The sequence below is a fragment of the Plectropomus leopardus genome, chromosome 9, assembly GCF_008729295.1.
Source record: "Plectropomus leopardus isolate mb chromosome 9, YSFRI_Pleo_2.0, whole genome shotgun sequence".
Classification (NCBI taxonomy): domain Eukaryota; kingdom Metazoa; phylum Chordata; class Actinopteri; order Perciformes; family Serranidae; genus Plectropomus; species Plectropomus leopardus.
This window is the reverse complement of record NC_056471.1, coordinates 30,264,750-30,280,998: the sequence shown is the minus strand read 5'-3', so window position 1 is coordinate 30,280,998 and position 16,249 is coordinate 30,264,750. Positions and strand designations below refer to the sequence as shown.

At 41.1% G+C, this 16,249-nt stretch overlaps 1 long non-coding RNA gene across 2 annotated transcripts in view; it reads left to right on the top strand.

Annotated features, from left to right (window-relative positions):
- LOC121948544 overlaps window positions 1-16,038 on the top strand; it is a 76,792-nt gene extending 60,754 nt beyond the window's left edge. Inside the window, exons 1-3 of one of the 2 annotated variants that reach the window (XR_006106158.1) lie at window positions 5,118-5,211; window positions 5,287-5,405; window positions 14,800-16,038. This is a non-coding gene — a long non-coding RNA (uncharacterized LOC121948544). Of the gene's footprint in view, window positions 1-5,117; window positions 5,212-5,286; window positions 5,406-14,799 lie in introns of those variants that run through there. The other variant, XR_006106159.1, reaches the window with a different exon arrangement.
- The last annotated feature ends 211 nt before the right edge of the window (window positions 16,039-16,249 follow it).

Here is a 16,249-nt window from a genome sequence, read left to right as displayed (position 1 = left end):
GCTTGTTGAGTTGAGCGCAGTCAGTCTGGAACACAACAGGTGAATCGCTGTGCAAAATAAAGCACCCCTGGAATGGCCTTTTTTTTCCTGCTCCTGCCTTTTCTATTTCAGCATGATGTCTCAATATACCGAAAACATATTTAACACTGTTGCTTAATGCAGTTAACATATTAAATAGTGCTGCCTGATGAATAACAGTACAAATGATCTGCTGTTACCACAGGGAGCTGTGGAGTTTTCCATGCGGTTCACCCCACAGCTTTATGCTCCTCAAACATCAAACCCCCACACCTGCAGCACATCAAGCTGCATATCTATACAAATTGAAGCATCATGACTTTTAAAATATAAAACTCCAGGCGGCCCAAATGGCCTGGAGTTATCAATAACAGCTGAAGAATGAAATATGTTAGCCTCCCTTAAGTGGGATTTTTATTGATTTATTTAGACCTGATAACAAGAGTCATAAAGCCATTTTGAGGCGTCCCCCCCTCCTCTGCCTCCCCCTCACCGCCCTGCCACCTTTCCTGCGCTGTCAGACCTCTGGTTTAAAACACTTACTGCTGCTGCTTCTGCTCGAGCAGCAGTTGAAACGTTTCGCCAGAGTTGTAAATCTTCTTGCCAGATATTTTCTTTGATTTTTTTCACCCCTCCCTCCTCTCTTCCGCCTCCCTCTTCGTATACATAACTCTGTTTCTTTTTTGCACACGACTGTGCAAAGCCTCAAAGACTTGTTTGGCAGCGTTGAAGAGACAGGGGGATTCAAATGAGCGAAAGTAATTTCACGTTTACGGGTACAAATTTGCTCACATTTTGTTTCAGTTAAAGGTTGTGGCAGCGCACTTGTCTCAGTGAAAGGCGGGGGAATCCCCTTGGAATTTGCTGTTTCCAGTCCATATGCTTTGTTTCACATGGCTTTGCTTTTTTTATTAATTTACCAGGCCATCTGGTCTTGGCCTGAGTCACTCCCAGGTCAAACAGTACTTTCACTTTACATCAACAGAAAGGGATTTTTTTTTTTTTTCTACTTGAGGCGTGGAGTGCAGGGAACATTTCAAAATATAAAATGGTGTGATAACAGATCTGTGTAAGCTAATAATCCCATATGTTCTCACATCTCCAACTGGGATAAGCCTTCTCTTCAGTCTTTTAAATGGTACAGAAATACCCTTTTTGTCTACCATAAAATGATGTATGTCCCGGTTATAATGTATGTTAACAAGTGTTCACACTCTTTAGCCATTTAAAGGTTAAATATCAGCTCTTAGTCCTGTTATTAAAATTAAAGCACTAATTACTTTACCCTCTCTCCTGCTCCATAAATCTCATTATGCCCTGAACTAGAAAAAAATCACAAACATTCAGGGCCGAACTGAGCACATTTAAGCTAGGCAAGCTTTTTTATTCCAAGCTGTCACATGTTGCTAATTTGTAGTGGATGTGGACGAAATCACATGGCAACGAATGTCAGGCAAAAAAATGTTTGGATAGTTAGGTTTAGGCAATAAAGGTACATATTAAGGTTGAGGGAAAAAAAACAGCACATTCAGACAGGAAGCGAACACCAGACTCCCACATGAAAGTCCAGGTTTGTTTGATCTATCCACCGCCCCTCTAGCCCTCCCTATAGGGACGCTCATGCTAATTATATCATGTTGTTATTGGCATTGTTTCAACCTGACGCCGTCCAGTGGCTCACTGTGTGGACGTGACAGGTTCCATTCGGGTGGCGTGTCATACAGGTGTGAGGGATGACTTTTGGCATCTGGATTTTATGTTGAAACCACTGCAAAAACAAGGTTTTTAACGGCTTCAGAATGTCTGAATGCAGACGTCCACTGACAAAGCGGCGGTATTTGACAGGGTGGAAGTACAAATTTGCTTCTTTTTTTTATTTTGTACTGAACCCCGGATGACTTTTGCCTTTTCATTTACTTTTACTCTTTTACACTAATGCTCTGCAGTGACACTCCACTCCCCCACACCCATCAGTGCTCGAGCATCAGATCTTGGGATTATTTTTCCCTCATGCACAATTTATTGCACCACTGAAAACTCACTCCACCACAGCTGTAGTCTCACTGTATCATGCTAAATACCATATCATATTGTTGATTCCTGCTTTTTGGTATCAGTCTGGCTCTTGCTTTTATATGAATATCTGATTCTGACACTGTTCATGTGGAGAAAAGTATTTTGGGAGAGAGAAAGACGTCCAGTGGGACCCGAGATCTCACTCAGCCCTTGTTTGCTTAGTCCGCTGCACCTCTACGAAGGCAACAGTAACATGAAACACTTAACAGCAGACTGACAAAAGTCATTAATGAAGTCAAGGTGTTAAACAGGTGCGGGGGGGGGGGGAGTGGGAGGAATAAAAGTGAGCAAAGGGAGGCAGTGAGAAAAAAGAGAGGATGAAGAGACGTTTCACCGGACAAACTTCGACCTCTCACTCCTAGCTGGATGGTGATGCAATAAATTGTAGGTTGTTAAGGGTCTGGACACCTTTTGGCACCCACATCAAAAGAACGCCGAGGTTCTGCCTGTTAGCTTCAGATTTGGCATGAAGGACAGGCAGGTTATGATCCAGTTGTGCCTCCACATCTGGCTGGCAGCACCATGGCTGAAATTGAGACTTTGTGTCTCCTGAAGTTTTCTTGTGACATCTTTATGAACACTTACCCATCGCAGCATCCACCGTCATTCTGACCATATCTCTTGCAATAAACCCACACCCCCCCGCCTGTCTCCCACTCACCCCTGGTTCCCAACTCCACAGCTCCAGCAATGGTGAAACCTTAATGCGAAACATTTGGAGTGTCTTCCGATTCCAGGTCTCTGCGGAAGGTGCTGCTAAGTGGAACCTTGCAAGCTCGCTCGGTATCCATCTTGAGGGAGTTGCGAGCAGCAGAGGAACGAACCTGCACACCTTGTCTAGATTACTCCAATGGAGGCCTTTTATGTTGCTCTCCTATCGATGAATCTATCTCGCCTACACTGATTTATTGGTTGCCCTGGAAGTGCCCCCCAAAGCCTCCAACCCCCTAAAGTTCTCCCTTTCTTGTACAAGTCAAAAGGAGAATAAAATAAGAGAATGGTGTGCAGTTTTTTAAAAAAATCTCTGACCTGTGCAGCCACCTCCACTGTCACCATTTCTGCAAAGCAGCCCTGGCATGGAAACAGTGCTTATTGTCGGCTGTGAACAGGTGCAGAGTGGAAACCGTGAGCCGGAGAAGGTACATAAATTACATGGCAGGCCAAATCACACAGCACTGTTGCTGTGTTAATCTGCCAAGAGCTTTGAAGGCCGGGACAAGTGAGTTCACCCCGAAAAGAAGAAAAAAAGTCTTCCTCTGGACTGAACTGCCACCATCAAAGGATGTAACTGACTGTGCTGCAAAGACTCTCTATAATGTTCACCATAAGTGTAGTCTTGCTATTGACCTTTGGCTGCATCGTTGCAGAATAAAATATTAGTTTTTAACATCATAAAAATGGAGCAATTTTATATTGAAATGTCACCATGGATGGAGGTTGAACATACAAAACAAACTGCAGATCAAATGAAAACTTACCAGTACATTAATCCGAGCATTTTCAACAATGCTCGGATTAATGTGTGGTTATGTTTAGTCACTAAAACTATTTGGTGATTCGTAGGAAAGATGTTGTGGCTGAAAATATCCAGTTTTGGTGCCACGATCACCAGTGGAAATGTGGCTATGGCTCACCGACAAACACTTTGTGGCACAATCCCCACTGGAAATACAGCAATGTTTCACTCAAAGCAACAGTATTTGGAAGCACAATCCCTACTGGAAATGCAGAGATGTCTTGTAATGGAACACCTGCGTTTTGTTGCACATTTGCCTCAGCCAATACAGCAATGTCTTGCTAAAAACAACCTTGTTTGGAGGCACAATCACAGTTGGAAATGCAAGGATGTCTTGCTTAAAAAAAAATCCCCCATTCGGTGGCACAATCCCAGCTATTGCAGACCACTGCAACTCTAACCACCCAGTACCACAATATTTGAATCATTTTTCAAATAAATCTTACTGTCGCTCTTAAGCAAGGCACTAAAAACCTAATTTCTATAACAGAGATGCTATTTCTCTAGCAATACAGTGCAATGGAGTGGCTGTGGTGGGCTAAACTCAAAGTGTGGCTTTCTTTATGGAAATGGATGCATGCTCAGCATATTATCACTGTATTTTAAAATCATACAACAGCTGTTATGTTGTTACAGTACATGCAACCTAACAAATATCCTGTAAAAACACTCAGCCATCTTCACTCTGTTGAAAACAAAAGCGTCAGGCTGAACATTGTGTAAAATATCTCGATTACAAACGCCTGTCCCAAGATATTTCCTTGACAAAGATTAAATTAAACTTGACTAAGTTTGAGATAAAACAACAGCATTGAGGCTGCAATAACCCCTCAGTCAAAACCACATGACTGAAACGGCCCTTCTCTTGCTTCTGGTGAAATCATACATGGTAATTTAGGGTTTCATAGCCTCTGGGATTTTGAAATCTCTGGTATTCATTTTGTAAAATAATGAGAAAAGAGTGATGGAAAACAAGGCATTGTTTTGTTCACTCGTAAATGTTAAGGTGTTACAGTACCATGTGCCAAAAACCTCACATTTTGTCTGACTGCAGCTACAACACTGGAGTTATCAAATGGGCATCTTGGATCAGATGCTTGGTTGAATTAGACCTTTATAACATGTCCATCTACAACCTTGTGTAACAACTGGACAAGAGCAGATTTGGTGGGCAGATTTCTTGCGATTAAAGTGATTTCCATTCAGATTTATTCAACACATAAAAAGTCTGATAAGGACATTTTCCTCCAACAGCAGGCTGCACTCCTCGTTTGCCAAAGAATTAATCCTGCTGAATAATCTCTGTGCCGTAGTAGTCCTCTGTCATCCAAAAGTTAAAACACATAAAAGAGGCGTATTGTGAGTCCAGTGTTGTTTACAACAGTTCATTCTTGACTTTTTGGAACAGGATAGGTACAAAAATGTTCATAATGCAACTGTCACATTTCCATTGAACCAATTTATTGCTATTCTCTACCTGTCTACCAGATGTCCACTGACTTTTTCTCCTGTCCCAGTTACCTGATTTTACCCACCAACCTGTTTCCACTTTCACCTCGTCAACCCTGCAGTGTTGCCGGATTGTTAAAGTTACAACGTTGGTATGTAGCTTCAAGCCTTTGTTTTTTTTTTTTGTCTCTGTACTTTTTGACCTGTAACCTGTAATCCTTACCCAGACCCTACAACATGAAACCTGTATCCTGAAACCTGTACCTGCACCTGTCTGCCACCTGCACCCTTTTCTGGTTACCTGTGGACTCTCAGGCACTTCTGTCTGGGCCTGCTGCGCATGGCGGTAAGTTCATATCTTTACTTGGTCAACAGGTCATTGAACTGCCCCGTCTGCCTTGATTATCGAGATTTGAGTCCTCTTCCCTTTGCTTCACCAGCCATGATAACACGTGCAACATGCAAGCAAAGCATTTTTATTGTATTGAAAATGCCTTGCAGGTTTTGGCTGTCAGGGAAAAAATACATGTTTTATCCGTTTTTGGATGTTTACAGAGTTTTATGGCATGGAGGCTATATCAGACTGTGGCTACAGAGACATAACTTGTTAACTGGATAAGTGATATTTTGGCCTTTCTGGTAGCCTTTTCATGAGATTTGTGGATAACAAGATATTCTAAAATATTTCAAAAAAAGTCTTAAGAGAAATGATCAGACAATTTGGGAAAAAACCTTACTGTTTTCTTGAGATGATAAGGTCTGCAAAGATCTATACTACGCTTATGTTTGTGCCTTATGTATGGCGCTCTAAGCAGGATTAGCCTATTTTGGCATAAAAAGAAGGCAAATGGTTAGCCTGGCTCTGTCCGAAATCCACCTGATGGTTAATAATTGTGACATTAGTTTAATTTCTGCACAGACAGGAATGTAAAGATGACTATGATGTGGTTTTGGAGGGAGTTAAATGACTAAGTTCTGCTGGCCGAACAGCTAATTTCTGATGTAGTGCTCCACTAACTCAAATAAGGATGAAATTACTTAATCATGCAGCTCTTCTAGACTTTCGAAATATTGTGAGACGAAATAGATCAAATCCTGATAGAGAAACTACTAACTCTCATTTCACATTTTTGTCAGTGATGCTGAAAAAAATGTATTGACTGATTTTACAATGTTAGTCTATGGGAAAAAGTATTTTTGGTCCCCATGGCATCAGGTGACAGACCTGGTCATTGTAATTCCACTTCTATCCTCTGTGTAAAACAGGCTTCAGAGCCCGGCACCGCTCCTGGGGGCTTGACCAGTACGCAGTTAGTTCTTTATATTAAGGAAAAAAATGACACACGACCTGTTAATGATATAAATGTGGATATGCAATCAGTTATTATCAGCTGATGCTGCCTATATGGGCAAGGATGTCCAACACAGTCACTAGAGGGTATATTTTTTCCCACTTAAAAGGCTCCTGCAGCACTGCCATCTATTAGTGGTCTCAGCAGCAGACAGGAAGTGTCATTTGGGGGAGGGCTGTTCTTGGCTGTGGTTCGTGGCAGGACAGCCGGAGGGAGGTGACGTGTGACAGACAGGTTCATTGTGGAGCTACAGGAGTCGGGCCTAGCCGGGCTCCTGGCGGCGTCCCTCAAGGCACCATCCACGAGACCTGTCACTTTGAGACAATGGGCTCGGCCCTGGTGCAAGACTGATCTTCTTCAGGCGGTCTGTGCGAGTCCTTTGGGGGGCGTGGTGCCATCGCCGCGGGCACGGAACATCTGACAGTTGAGCGCACAGCCGTGTTGATAGGTTGTTGAGGCCAGGGAGCCGCACACATGCATACTGGAGCATTTACAAGCATGCACACACAGAGAAATGCACGTCACATATGAAAACGCACATGCAAACTCCCACGTTTGTCAGAGTGAAGCGAACAGAGAGCGACGGCCAAATCCAAGAGGCGAAAACAGCGAGAATGTGTGCCAGAGAAGAAAAAAAGGGGGAAAAACAGGGAGACTACATGCAGAGGGGAGGCTCGGGGCATTCCCTTTGGCTTTGACAGGAGAAATAAATCATCACAATTATGGGTCAGCCCAAGTAAATGGGGACAGGTCACCCTTATCATTCCCAAGTTCAAGGTGTTTCCTGCTCATCCCAGCCAGCCAGGCCTCGTTGCCAACAGACCCATGGCCAGTGAGATATAAATGTGCCCTGGAAGCTTGTGAAAGGCTTGGCACAGGCAGAGCGCTGGCTGCTCACATCCCAGCAGGCATTTTGACCAAGCAATGTTGAAGTGTAGCAACAATATGAAGTTCGAGATGCCTATTGGTGGCAGCTCTTAGCTGCTGCCAGCATCGTTTAGTGAAATTAGGGTCTAAATATTCTACTTAAAATTCATTTCAATACAAATTCCTACTCTGCTGTCAAATTTTAAAGAAAAATAAAGCTCGCTGGATGTTAAAAGCTTGCTGGGATGCTCTGGCAAAGGTAGGATTCACACTTTGGGATTGCAATTTGTGTGCGTGCATGTGTTTTTTTGGAGAATATGTACAGTATCAGTGTGGGACGCTGTGAGCTGGTTTATTGCCAGTCCCTGTAACTACTCCAGCGGTCAGCACAGACTGAAATTTAAACAGACAACATCCTGCTCCAAAAAAACATCAGCTCTTTCTTTCATCTCCAGCCTGCGTGTGCGACCCCAGAATCACCACTAACGCTCCGCCATCTCTTTAATCCTCTGTTTCTTCACCTCTTTCTGCCTTTCTCTCACCACCACCATCTGACTATTTTGCTTTTATCCCTTTTCATTCTTGTTTTCCCCCTCCTTTTTTTCCCCTCTCTCGTGGGTGCGAGTAGGGGAGCGCAGGACAGGGGGAAATTGGTGTAATGAATTTAGGGCGCTCATGCTTGCTGAGGCGAGCCTCCCTTGGCTGCTCGTAGCCATTAATCTTCCGCACTCTGTCAGAGCAAAATGTGCCCACAATAGGCAAAGGGGGAGCTCAAATTGACTACCAATTACGCGCCTGTGAATAAAGGATATGGAGAGAGGAGGGAGGGCACAATATGGTTCAGCAGTAACGTTTATTTTAACCCTGCGAGCATTGCAGGAGCGTAAAGGCCTGGAGATAGAGTGTCTGTTTGGGGAGGTGTGTGTGTGTGTGTGTGTGTGTGTGTGTGTGTGTGTGTGTGCGTGCGTGCGTTCGTGTGTGTGTGTGTGTGTGCGTGTCTGTGCGTGTGTGTGTGTGTGAGCGCTCAAGGATGAAGACTCTTTCTGAGGTCCTTGTTTATCTCATTTATCTCAGGATGTAGTGGTTCTCGCCACCATGGGGTGTAATTGGTGGCATAAGTTTTTTGTTGTGGTTCTCAGTAATCATTCCACATATAACACAGTACTTTTAAAGTCAGAGTTAGTAGATTAAATATTTTTTACATTTTTTTGCTGCACTGAATTCAATACACTTGTGTGTTAGGAGCTGATAGATATATTTCCTTTAAGAATTTAAAAAAAGGCTGTAAAACCTATTTTGTGTTTTGAAATTTAATTTTTAATTTTTAGAATTTAAAGCATAAACTACAGCACTTAATCTCAATGTGGGGGTCCCGGCCTCCACAAGGGGTCTCCAAAGCTTCACAGGGGGTCACGAGTCCTTGATTTCATGGGGTGTAAGAAAAGATTGTTTTATTTTTGTTTTAAGGCATTTTTTGCATTAAATTCAAAAACTAAAATTCAATTGCTACTTTTACATTTGTTATTTAAGGCAAAAAAACTAGAAAAATTCACAGGATAAGAGCACAAGACCTGAATAAAAGCTATATTCACAGGGTCTTCACTCTGTGCAAAACAGCCTCTTAATGCATTTAAAGAAAATTCTGAATTTGTCGAGAAAAAAAAAATGGGTACAAACTGTTTAAAAGAACATAACAGACAAACCGAGTCATAAAAAAGTTATTCAGAATATCATAAAATCTCATCCCTTTATGCAATATTCACACAAACTTTCTGCAGTTTTTGCATTCATTATTTGAGTCAATTGTACACAATCACTTGTTCTGTACTGTATTGAATATAATACAAAATATCCATAAAATATGTCACTCAGTCAGGGGTCGTAAGCTTGCTCAATAATACAAAAGAGATCCCTTGAGCAAAAGGGGAACCACTAAACTATAATATAGTATATACAATAACATCATTTGTAGAAAATAACAAGTACTTTTACTCAAAAAGTAAGTAATTTATATTTCTTCACCACTACATCTTTAGAGGGTAATGTACCTTTTTTTCTTCAATACAGTGACATGAAAACTACTTTGCAGATGAGGATTATATACAAAATGCGTCATCAACTAATGAAGCGAAATACATTTTAAAAGATTAAAGTACCAAATTGTGTTAAAGTGCTGAAACAACCAGTCAGTCACTCAGTTGGTTAATCAACGGAAATTAGGCCAAAGCTCTGATAATCCTTAAATTCTTTACAGTCAAGCAGACATGCAAAAATAAGTGTTTTAAAGAATCCATCTTATTTTTTTAACCTGTGATTGGTATCTTAAACCATTCTGTACAGAAGAAAATAACAATAAAAAAATCTGAAAAGGACATCTGTATATTGAGCACCTTTGCTCCTGATACCTAAAGGCGCTCTATGGAGGATTTCTGACTTTGGCGACACCTAGTGCCGCTGTTTTACAAAAGACACTCTGTCATCACAATCAGAATAACATTTATTGACCTATTAACCCTTTGAAACCTGATCAAACTGGCTTGATTTCTTTCAAAATTATGGGAGGAAGGCAATGAACAAAGGAAGAAAAAAAAAGAACAAGAAATTAGCATAAAGTACAAGAAAACTGCCTAAATGTTAGTTTTAAAGCAAAGAAAGTTTTAAAAAAAACAAGGAAATGACCTAGACAAAGTGCTAAAAAATAATTTCGTAACATAATTTAAATTATGTAAATATGATGATAATAAATATAGATTTTCCTTTGCTTTTTTCCTCAGACGTTTATCCTTAGCTTTTTAAAAAATATATTTTCTAAATCTACAATTTTCTTGCAATTTGTGGAACATTTCTTGGCAAGTTGCCTGTTTTCCCCATGTTGTTGAAAGAAATTGCCCCGATTTTCTCAGGTTCCGAAATTTTAAATACTTCAATTCTTGTGAAAGGCGTCTGAAAGCTGCAGAAAAAAAGTGACATTGATCCAAGTTTCAAAGGGTTAAGAGAAAACAGATAAGGCAAAGTAATGCAACACTCAAGAACATAAAAATAATTAGATTTTTAAAAATACTGTAACATTACAAATATGTGCAATACTGTTGTTTCAGAAAAAGACAGCTGTAGCAGATGTGCAGAATAGAATATTAATCACATGTTTTGCAGAAGTTCACAGAAGAGCAAATAAAATATGTGCAAAGATATTAGATCATAAAGATGAGTGTTAATGTAATGCATATAGACACTGTGGGGGGTAGGAGACTGACAGAGTGGCAGATGAATTGATTTAGTATTGATGCCTATAGTCAAACACTTGAGTGCTTATTTCACTCATGCATGCAATACGATATAAATATGCACTACGAGAGCTTGATAAAAAAAAAAATATTCTCACTGTACACTACCTGTGTGCATTTAGCATCGTTGACATTTATTACTTTGCTTTTTGCTCAGCAGTGACATGGTGTTTATATATAAAAATGTCATTTGTACAGAGGCTATAAAAATGTTTTCACAGCGCTGATGTCTTGCTTAACACCTCCGTAACAAAGGGTGTAGGCTTTAACGACACCTATAATAACACTGCATCAAGCTGAGCCAAGACACTGTAATGTGGATATACTTATTCAGGGGGAATTCAATTGTTAGTATGATTGCAGCCCTGATGGTTGTGATTATTTGAGGGTCGTGTTTATTGTATTACCCACAAGAACATGACAAGAACTAATAAGTTCCTTAATCGTGTCTGATTTCATTCAAGCCTAATTTTGCTATCGGAGACACGGGCCAGTTTGCTTGGAAACCAACTCCCTCTTAATAAGACCATTACACGAAGGGTGTGCTCGACATGTGGCTGAGGAAAAGGAACTTGGAAGATAAATCGAATACTTTAATGAAGTTTGACTTTCAGGATTAGAGAATTTAGGCCCGAGCCGCTCTGAAGTTATGCACAGTTTATAATTCCAAGAAAAACTTTCACAGCTAAAATAATACTTTTCAAAGAGGCTTGCTGTTGGAGCTTCAGCCTGCTGTGTTTTGTGAATTTCAACACAGCGTATTAAAAAAAAAAAAAAGGAAAATAGCTGGAATGAAGCTCAGTCTGCAAAGCATGTTTGGTATGCGCTGCTTTCTGTGCATATATTGTGCCAGAAGGTTGTTTTATAATATGTAGATCCAGGAGGGACTACACGGACACAGATGTATTGTCTTTGGTAATTCTGACTGTATTTAAGTATGAAAATATATTAATATGGAAAAATAGCTGGTAGCTTGTATGTTTCCTAACATGTTTTGAGTATTTTGTTGATTTTTTTCTTTATCTTGTTAGAAAAAATGTGCTGACAGTAAGTTGAAGCTGACTTTTGCAAATGAAAACAGCAAAAGCTGGCCTCTGTTAGATATTTAAAAAAATACTAATGAAAAATAGTATTGACAGATATGAGATAAGCAGCTGACATGCATGTATGTATGACAAACATGGGATACATGCCATGGGATATCTTGTTGTTTGGCTAAATTCAACATTTCTTAAAGGGACAGTTCACCCCTAAATCAAAAAAACATATTTTTCCTCTTACCTGTAGTGCTGTTTATCGGTCCAGATTGTTTTGGTGTCAGATTTTGAGTTTGGAAGATATCAGCCACAGAGATGACTGCCTTCTCACCAATATAATGGAACTACATGGCACTCGGCTTGTGATGCTCAAAGCACCAAAAAAATGCGTTCAACAGCAAAGTCTCCTTCCAGAAACCATGACCCAGTCACTCAAGATAATCCACAAACTTTGTTGTGAGCACTTTCATGTATATTTATATCTATTTTCTTTTTACCGAACTACACCCACTAACCATATCAATGCACAGAAGAAAGCAGTGCAAGATATACATTTTGATGGATTCTCCTGAACTGAGCTGTAACTTTAAGACTCATTTATCCTCCTTTTCGCAAGAAAATAGATATTTCTGTTTCAAACATTGTAGACATCACTGTCCTCATACTTCCATGCGTCCGTTATGTTGCCATAAATACAGCCAAAGGTGGGACTCAAAACTTTAACACAACAGCAAATGAAGAGACAGTGGAGACAGTTATTATAGCGTATTGTACCCGTGTTGTGGACTAGAGAGGACTGTGCAGCCATTATTTACATGTGGATGGAGAATTCTTTTCACTAATGTCACCATATATTACTGTATATTATTAAATGTTATGTAATATATAAATATTATTAATATATTATTTAAAAGTCTTCATCATCTCCTATGGTCGCCACTGCCTCCACAATATCTAGTGGTACTTTCCTCCTTTGTCCGCTCTTCGAAAATGTGCACAAATATGCACAGAATGAATGCAGAGCAGAGACAGAAGACTCCGTCCATGTCCGTCTCATTATGTAGCTGTGAGTATAATTTAGACCACAGCTCAGTAAGTGGTGCCAGGTGAGCTAGCAGTGTATGCACACTTCCATCTGCGCAGTGATATGCCTGGCTGGTGTAGTTTGGTAGAGAGAAAATAGTTCCTACATAAAACTGCCCACAATGGGGTCTGTGGATTATCTGAAGTGACCGGGTCATAATCTCTGGAGAGAGGCAAAACTGTTGAGTTTCAAATGTTTGTGGTTTTTTTTATTTAGTGCTTTCAGCACCACAAGCTTAGTGCCATTTAGTTCCATATACATATGAGAAAAAGTGAACATCTCTACTGCTGATATCTCTGACAGTCTGCAGCTCACACCAAAAAATACTGATTAACAGCATTATAGGTAAGAGAAAAATATGTGGTTTTGATTTCGGGGTGAACTGTCCCTTTAAAAGTGAGGCTTTGATGACCTTTTTCTTTGGAATTTCCCATTTTTCCTTTCACTTGTCAACCAGTTTAAGCATCACTGTGATGTCTTCGTGGTTGGATTTTATGTTAATGTAGTTTAAATTTCCCTGCGTGGCTCCGTTTTCTTTGTCTGTTCGTCCACGCTGACAATCGCCGCCTCTTGTTCTGCTTCTTGATCTCACTCGATTTCCTCATGTATCCACAAACTTGAGTGTGTGTCTCTGCAGGCTCATGGCAGCCCGCGTCCCAGCCTGTTGGGGGGGGGGGGGCAGATGGACGATGTTGTTCTGGGTGGGAGGAAAGAGGCGTGAAGGAGGCGCAGTCAGCCAACTGCTCAGGGTCATGGAAGGGTTGTGCTCTCCACTTGAAAGAGAGAGGCAGGGCGACTTAAGACATCAACAACAGAATCTTAACAACCCCCATCACACACACACACACACACACACACACACACACACACACACACGGTCCCCAACACAAACATTATTAACAAAACAAACACACTGATTGACAAGTAGGGTGTCGCTGGGAAAACGTTCTCGTTGAGTGTTCTCTGTGATATTTTTCCGTTCAGTAACAGAGAACACTTGTCGGTCAAACTATGGGTAATCCTGTGTCATCGATCCTCTCGGTTTACATGTCAAACGTGCAAAAAGTATGAATTCTTCTATCCCATAGTGCAAAAATGACCGAAGCATACATGAAGAATATAATCAGCACCTGTGGAGAAGGGAGATGTTTGGTTCATGTATCAAGTTGTGTTTTAGAAAAACACATTCGTAATGTTTTTTTGCAGAAGTGCTTTTTCTTTCCTACTTTTGCCAACTAATCACATTTTCACCACTCAGCAACCTCTTTTGCACTCTGCATTGCACAACAACTATCTCATTCTGAGACTCATCCATCAGTTTGTTATCTACGCCTGCTTATCTCCTCAGGCCGTTCTCATGCACTCTCATACGTATAACCAGGAAAAGTAACGCACCAGAGTCTTTATGTAACCTACATAAGCAGGAAAGCTGCGATCAAGAAGTAAAACCTGACCTACTTACCTTTACATTAAGTACATACTATAACTTAGCATTAAGTACGCAACGTGATGACACCCAACCATGTTTCTTTTCCGAAAACTAGCCTAACTTACTTGCCTAAACCTGACCTACATAACTTTAGAGTACGTATAAAACTTTAACGTGACGGCACCCAACCTAACAGATGTAACTTTAACGACGTAACTGAAACATTAAGTTCCTAATATGGTGAAACTATTTATAGGTTGCTAATTTGCTAGATTTCATACAAACCATTTATTTGCATTTGATCATGTGCCGTCACAGGCTCTGCTGAAGCCAAAGAAAGAGCTGTTACTCTGCTTGATGATTTTTCTTTGATGTCTGCCGCTGATGTGCAGTTTCTTACCTGTGTGTGTGTGTTTGTAAATTCCAGGCGTGTGTGTGACAGGTGTGACAGGACAGATGTGCTGACGTTAAGTTAAACTTTATTTATCACGGTGGGGAACTTTATCTTCTGCTTTTGTCCAATCCCAGCCGTTAAAGACGTCTGATGGCAGAGTGAGAGCTAATTCAACGACTGAAGTATTCGTGCGTGTCGTCAACTTTGTGTGAGAACACCAGATGAGATCCGAAACCAAAACCATCGTTTTCTGAAGCGATCAACTAAAAGCCCTGCTCTGTTTCTCCTGTTAGGTGATGGATAAAGGCCAGAGACCGTCTGATGCTTTCAGACCACCTGAAAATTCACTTTGTGTTTTAGACTCCAACTGCTTAACACTCACACCTGGCAGATGCCCATTGTGACCACCTCGACCTTCCACTGTTGGCTATTTTACTACCAAACGGCTCAAATCTACAACTCATAACCTCCCAGACTGATATTTTATCTGCCTGCGAAAAGCCTGCAGTCTGGATGGGGAACACAATACGACGGCTGCTGGGAGAAAGTCTCTCCGCTATGTTGCTACGCCCTCTCGCACTGACAGAGGGAGAGGGACACATCAATCTTTCACTAATTCCTTCAAGTGTGAAAGGGTCCTTGTGGTGTCAGCCAAAGGGAGAAGATGGTCCTGGCCAGAGGTATTGAATGAGGGGACGTGCAGAAAGGAGGATGGGAGGACAGGGGCCTCCCCACCACAGAGACCCATCCTTCTGGGTCCCCCACCTCAACCTTGCGGCCGACGCCCCCGGACGGCCGACCAGATGGCGGCAGCATTAGCCCAACAAAGGCTATCTAATTAGGGGCACAATAGAGAGAAAGGAGGGGCGCCGGTGTCCTGATGGACGGCACGCAAGACGGAGAACAGCCAGGGAGGCCGCCTGAGACCAAAGCAAGTCAATAGCGTACCTACAACCCCCATCCCAACACACACACACACACACTCTGAGCGCACACTCTCTGACGCCCCCCTGGCAGTAATATAGGGGGCTATGACTTTATTACCCCTCATTAACACAAATTAGACCACTTGAGCCTCCCTGAATGGCGATGACAAATTGAATTAAGTGTTTGGAAACAAGTCAATCCCCACCCCTGGCCAGGCTGCGGCCATATTGCATTAACATTCATTGAAGGGTGTGTGTGTGCGTGTGTGTGTGTGTGTGTGTGTGTGTGAGTGAGAGGGGCTATAAAAAACTGAGCTATTATTTAAAGGTAGGAGGAGTTTTTCGAGGCTGTGAATGGTTAAATTCCTTTGGAAATGTTATGGATCCTCCTGCTGTGGCGAGTAAAATCTGGCGAGTTAAAGGAGGAACAAAACACAGGAGAGAACAGTCAGTTTGGACTCAAGTCAGTGAGGATTTCACATATTTTTTTATTTTTTATTAATACGACAAGTCAGAGAAAAGTTTACAGCTTTAGAAACAATAATCCAGGCACTAATGTGGACTATGACATGAATATATTTTTAAAAAGTTTACTGCATCTGTTAATTTCACCGTGCAATGTTTTGCTTTGGTTTGATTTCATTTGCCTGCAGGGAAAGGAAATCTCTTAATATGTTTCCCAAAAAGAATCACATTTAATTTCAGAATGCAAATAAAAAATAAGAAACTTTGATACGAGATAAAAACTCGATTTCCAAAAGCAATAAATATGTTACAGAAACAGTTTCTTATTGTAAGAATTCTGATTTTGTAAATT